Raw genomic sequence first — 6,921 nt, 5'->3', positions numbered from 1 at the left:
CTTTCTTTCCTTCTGTTTTTGTTTGTGTTCTTTTTTCTATTTCTATATCAGAAACAAATTACGTTTTATTTTTAAAATTCTTATTCTGCTCTATTATTTAATTTTTTTAGTTTTTAATTTTTTAACTTTTTCCCTTTCTTTTTTTTACTCTATTCTATTAAGCTTTTCTCAACAAGAAGACCAAAACACACCTAGGATCTAGATTCCTTTATTTATTTCCTTTTTAAATTTTTAATTTAAATTTTTTATTTTATTACATTTTTTCTTCCTCTAAAATGACAAGACAGAGGAATTCACCCCCATAAAAGACCGGGAAAAACAAGATGGCAGGTATTTAATCAATACAGGTATAAGTAAAATGTCGGAACTAGAATTTAAAATCATGATTATATGAATACGAGCTGAGTGGGAAAAAAAAAAAGAAAAGCATAGAACACAGGAGAATCCCTTAATGCAGAAAGAAAAGAACTAAAACCTAGGCAGGCCAAAACTAAAAATTCGCTAACCAAGATGCAATCTCACACGAATGCCGTGACAGCCGAGAATGGATGAAGCAAAACAGCATACAGAAGATAAAATTATGGAAAATAATTAAGCAGGGAAAAAAGGTAAACAAAACCAAAAGATCACTACAAAGACTTAGAGAAACCAATAACTTATTAAAAAGGAATAACATCTGAGTCAAAGGAGTCCCAGAAGATGAAGAGACAGGAAAATGGGCAGAAGGTTTATAGGAGCAAATTGTATCTGAACACTTCCCTAATCTGGAGGACAGACATAAAAATCCAAGAAGCACCGAGAACTCCCATTACATTCAAGAAAAACTGACCATTACACACGCATATCATAGTCAAAATCACAAAATATAAGACAAGAATTTGAAAGCAGCAAGGGGAAAAGCGTTTAACGTACATGGGAAGACATATCAGGTTCCCAGCAGGTATGTCACAGAAACATGGAAGACGAGAAACGAGTGAAAGGATATATTAAATGTGCTGAATACCAGATATTCTTTATACAGCAAAACTGTCATTCAGAATAGGAGAGATGCAGAGTTTCCCATAAAAACAAAAACTTAAATGAGTTTGTGAACCACTAAATCAGCCCTGCAAGAAATTTTAAGGGGGACTCTGAATGGAGAAAAAACAAATCAAAACAAAATAAAAAGACCAAATCAACAAAGACTACAAAGGAACAGAGATCATCACAAAAATACCACTTCTATAAGTAACACTATGACACTAAATTGACACCTTTCAATAATTATTCTAGATGTAAATGGACCAAAATGCTCCAATAAAAAGACGTATGGTATCAGAATGGGTAAAAAAACAAGACCCATCTGTATACGGCCTACAAGAGACTCACTTTGCTCCTAAAGACACCTACACGCTGAAAGAAGGGGGCTGGAGAACCATGTATCAAGCTAATGGTCATTAAAAGAAAGCTGGAGTAGGCGTACTTATGTCAAACTAGATTTTAAAACAAAAACTATGAAAAGAGATGAAGTGAATTATAATTAAGGTACCATTCATCAAGAAGACCTAACAATTGTAAATATTTACGCCACCAGTGTGACAGCACCCAAATATGTAATGTCATTTTAATGACAAATGGAAGAAACTCGTTGAGAAAAGCACGGTAATTGTAGGGGATTTTAACACTCAACCTACATCAATGGACACGTGATCTAAGCAGAAAATGAAGGAAACAATGGCTTTGAATAACACACTGGGCTAGATGGACTTAACAGATACATTCAGAATATTTCATCCTAAAGGAGCAAAATACACATTCTTTTCAAGTGCACGTGGAACATTCTGTAGAACAGATTACATAATGGGTTACAAATCAGCCTTCATGAGATACAAAAAAAAAAAAAAATACCGAGTTAAGACCATGCATATCTTTCAGATCCCAACACCATGAAACACAAAATCCACCACAAGAAAAATTTGGTGCGGCCACAAAACTTGGAGATTAAAGAACATCCTAAAGAATCAATGGCTTAGGGGAGGAGGGGACAACATGGTGGAGAAGTAGGCAGATCCATACTTCCTGCGACTCTCAAACAAAGAAGTGCACAAGCCGAGGGACTTTGAACACCAAAGCCTGGAGGAAAAGAGGCTGAATCTACCAGGAAGAAAATGGGAAAGTTGGAGAAAAACATAGGTGGGTGACTGTGAACTGAGGGAGATAAAAAAGCCGACGTGGGCATGGAGGGGAGGGTCCCCCTTCTGCGGAGAGACAAAGGGAAAGGAAAGAGCAGCTAGGGAAGTGTAGGACCATATCCGGACAGGAGAAAGACCTCAGACTGAGATGGAGAGGGATCTGATCTCTAAACGTGGGGTTTTCTTCGGACTGGGGCTGGCTCCCTGTTCCCGGACAGGGGGAGGAGGGCAGCCAAGGCCTGGGTGTGGTGGTTAATCAGGGGCTCAGTCCCCAGTTGGGACCAAGTGGTTCCCTCCCTGGAGGGCTGAGCGATAGTACAAAGCCTGCCTGCAGCTGCCACCCTCAGGCTCAGTGGCTAGGCTGAGGACACAGTCTGCAGTAGGAAAAGGCGGCTGTCTCCCTGGAGTGCTGTGGTAAAGACAAAGCCTGCCTGTGTCTGCCAGAGTCTGCAAGGGCGGTGGCTCAGTCTGCAGGAGGAAAAGGCAGTCCTCCCTGAAGCGTGGCGGCACAAAGCCAGCTGGAGTCACATATTGGACCACACTGAGAGGCGCCTCCCTGGTGCCAGAGCGCAGGGAAGCAGGACTTTGAATCCTAGCCAAGCACAGGGCCGGGGGAGTTAGTGGAGCAAGAAGGACCGCCCCATCTATGCCAGCGGCACAGTAAGGAGGACTCAAACAAAGTCCACTGAGTCTGGTCCCTGGAGAAGAGACTGGGCGATTGCCATTCCCCCCGCCCCCCCACCACCACCACCACCACCACCACCACCACCACCACCACCACCACCACCACCACCGCCACCGCCATCAAGGCAGGGCCTCAAGGATCACCCCTGGGGCCCACAGTGGAGGGAGGTGGGTCCAGATTATACCAAACCACACTCCTTAGCACTGGGTAACCACCAGAGTGGCACAGACCCTGTGGAAAACTCCCCCCGACAAGCACGTCAGCACTGCCTGGATTAACTCTAGATCAATTCTGGTGATATAGATATATTCTCCCCCCACCTCCATTTCTCCTCCTTATCTCTTCCCTCCCCTAGGCTGGTTACTCTGTTTATTGGTGTGTCTAAACAGACACATTTAATCCATTGTCTTGATACATGTTCTACACCTCCTTCTTTTTACATCCCTTTCTCTCTCTCTCTGCAAAAAATCAAGCCATATAAGTTCTCTGTCTGGGTAACTGTATCTTCGTTTCGTTTCCCTGCCTCCTCCTTTATTTTCCTTTCTCTCTATGGATTAAGCCTTTTAGTCTCTCTGCCTAGTCAACGTTTAGTTTTTCTTCCTCCCACACTCCTATCATTTCTCTTCTTGTATGTGCTCTTCCCTCATCAACGCCTCCACCCTCTAATTTATTTCTAGTGGGTCATTTTCAGTTTGTTTTTTTAGTCTTTAGTTTTTTGATTTTATTTGTTTCCTTGTGCTGTTTGTCTGTTTCTTCCGTGCTTGAGTGGTCTTGTCTCCTGTTTGTCTGTTTTCCTTTATCGGTTACTCAAAGGAACAAATCAAAGCACGCCTGGTGTAGGGTCCAAAATATCACTATCAGTAGGGTAATAAAATAACCAAAGTCACAACAACAGAGAGCGAGTACCAATCTCCAGAAAACACCCCCTGAAGGGCCAGACCCTGGACAGTGTACGACCCTCCTTTAATATAGCAGTGCTCGCAGGTGCAGAGCACACAGCAAGCTTTTAAAATGCATAAGGGACAGTAAAATACCCAAAATGAGGGAACAGAAGAATTCTCCTAAAAAGATATTCCTGGAGGTAGAGACGGCTAATGAGTTGATCAAAACCGACTTAAGCAACATAACTGAACAAGAATTTAGAATAATAGTCATAAATATTGCTAGCTTGAAAAAAGCAGAGAAGACAGCAGAGAATCTATTGTTACAGAGATCGAGGGACTAAAATATAGTCATGAGGAATTAAAAATGCCCCCTACCAATAAAAAAGGAATTAAATGAAGTGTAAAACACAAGGGAGGCAGCCACAGAGCGGACTGAAGACAGAGGGGAGAAAAGGGGAAGTAGAAGATAAAATTATGGACAAGGAGGAAGTTGAGAAAAAGAGAGAGAGAAAAAGATCCAGGATTATGAGGGGAGAATTAGAGAACTAAGAGATGCAATCAAATGGAACAATATCCATATCATAGGAATTCCAGAAGAGGAAGAAGAGAGAGAAAGGGGCTGAAGGCGTCCTTGAACAAATCATAGCTGAGACTTCCTTGCTCGGGGGAAGGAAACAGGCATTGAAATCCAAGAGGCACAGAGAACCCACTTCAGACATAACTTAAATTGATCTTCTGCGCAACATATCACAGTGAAACTGGCAAAATACAAGGATAAAGAGAAAATTCTGAAAGCAGCTAGGAATAAACATGCTCTAACATATAAAGACAGACCGATAAAACTCGTGACTGATCTGTCTACTGAAACTTGGCAGGCCAGAAAGGAATGGCAGGAAATCTTCAATGTGATGAACAGAAAAAATATGCAGCCAAGAATCCTTTATCCAGAAAGTCTGTCACTCAGAATAGAAGGAGATATAAAGGTTTTCCCAAACAAACAAACAAACAAACAAACAAACAAAATGAAGGAATACATCACCACTAAACCAGCCCTACAAGAGATCCTAAGAGGGTAAGTGAAATGCGGCAAGGACCACAAAGGACCAGAGACACCACCACAAGCATGAAACCTACCAATAACACACTGACTCTAAACCCGTATCTTTCAAAAATAACACTGAATGTAAATGGAAACACACAGGGTATCAGAATGCTTGAAAAACAAAACAAAACAAAACAAAACAAAAAAACCAAGACCCATCTATTTGCTATCTACAAGAGACTCATTTTAGGCCTGAGGACACCTTCAGATTGAAGTGACATTGAAAGATGGAGAACTATCATGCTACTGGAAGTCAAAAGAAAGCTTGAGTAGCCATACTTATATCAGAAAAACTAGACATTAAGTTAAAACCTGTAAGAAGAAATGAAGAAGGGCATTATATAATAATTACAGGGTCTATACATAAGGAAGAGCTAACAATTATAAATGTCTATGCACCAAATTCTGGAGCCCCCAAATATCTAAAACAATGAATCACAAACATAAGCAACCTTATTGATAAGAATGTGATAATGGCAGGGGGAGTTTAGTACCCCACATGCAACAAAGGATTGATCATCTACACAGGATCAAAAAGAAGAAAGGGCCCTGAATGATCCATTGGACCAGACGGACTTGACCGACATATTTAGAACTCTGCATTCCAAAGCAACAGAATATACTTTCTTCTCGAGTGCACATGGAACTTTCTCCAAGATACATCACATACTGGGTCACAACACAGTCCTTAATAAGTATAAAGATCATACCATGCACACTTTCAGGTCATAATGCTAGGAAACTTGAAATCAACCGTAAGAAAAAGTCTGGAAAACCTCCAAAAGCACGGACGTTAAAGAACACCCTACTAAAGAATGAACGGGTCAACCAGGCGATTAGAGAAGGAACTGAAAAATATATGGAAACAAATGAAAATGAAAATACAACAATCCAAATGCTTTGGGATGCAGCGAAGGCAGTCCTGAGAGGAAAATACATTGCAATCCAGGCCTATGTCAAGAAACAGGAAAAATCCCAAATACAAAATCTAACAGCACACCTAAAGGAACTAGAAGCAGAACAGCAAAGGCACTCCAAACCCCGCAGAAGAAGAGAAATGATAAAGATCAGAGCAGAAATAAACAATATAGAATCTAAAAAACTGTAGAGCAGATCAATGCAAACAAGAGTTGTTTGTTTTTTGGAAAAAGAAACAAAATTGATAAACCTCTAGCCAGGCTTCTCAAAAAGAAAAGGGAGATGACCCAAATAGATACAATCATGAATGAAAATGGAATTATGACAACCAATCCCTCAGAAATACAAGCAATTATCAGGGAATGCTATGAAAAATGATTTGCCAACAAACTGGATACCCTGGAAGAAATGGACATATTCCTAAGCACCCACACACTTCCAAAACTGAAACAGGATGAAATAGAAAACTTGAACAGACCCGTAACCAGCAAAGAAATTGAATCACTTATCAAAAATCTCCCAGCAAATAAGAGTCCAGGACCAGATGGCTTCCCAGGGGAATTCTACAAGACGTTTAAAGCAGAGATAATACCTATCCTTCTCAAGCTGTTCAAAAAAAGAGAAAGGGAAGGAAAACTTCCAGACTCATTCTATGAAGCCACCATTACTTTGATTCCCAAATGAGACAGAGATCCAGCAAAAACAAAACACAACAAAACACAACAAAACAAAACAAAACTACAGGCTAATATCCCTGATGAATATGGACGCACAAATTCTCAACAAGATACTAGCAAATCAAATTCTACAGCATATAAAAAATAATTATTCACCATGATCAAGTGGAATTCATTCCTGGCTGAAGGGCTGGTTTGACATTCGTATATCAATCAATGTCATACGTCACATTACCAAAGAAAAGAAAAGAACCATATGATCCTGTCAACCGATGCAGAAAAAGCATTTGACAAATTCAGCATCCTTTCTAAATAAAAAAACCCTCGGAAATGTCACGATAGAAGGAACATACTTAAACATCATAAAAGCCATTTATGTAAAGCCCACAGCTAATATCATCCTCAATGGGGAAACACTGAGAGGTTTCCCCCTGAGATCAGTAACAGGACAGGGATGTTCCCTCTCACCGCTGTTATTTAACGT

This window comes from Lynx canadensis, chromosome Y (genome assembly GCF_007474595.2).
Source record: "Lynx canadensis isolate LIC74 chromosome Y, mLynCan4.pri.v2, whole genome shotgun sequence".
NCBI lineage: Eukaryota > Metazoa > Chordata > Mammalia > Carnivora > Felidae > Lynx > Lynx canadensis.
This window is presented reverse-complemented; position numbering follows the sequence as displayed.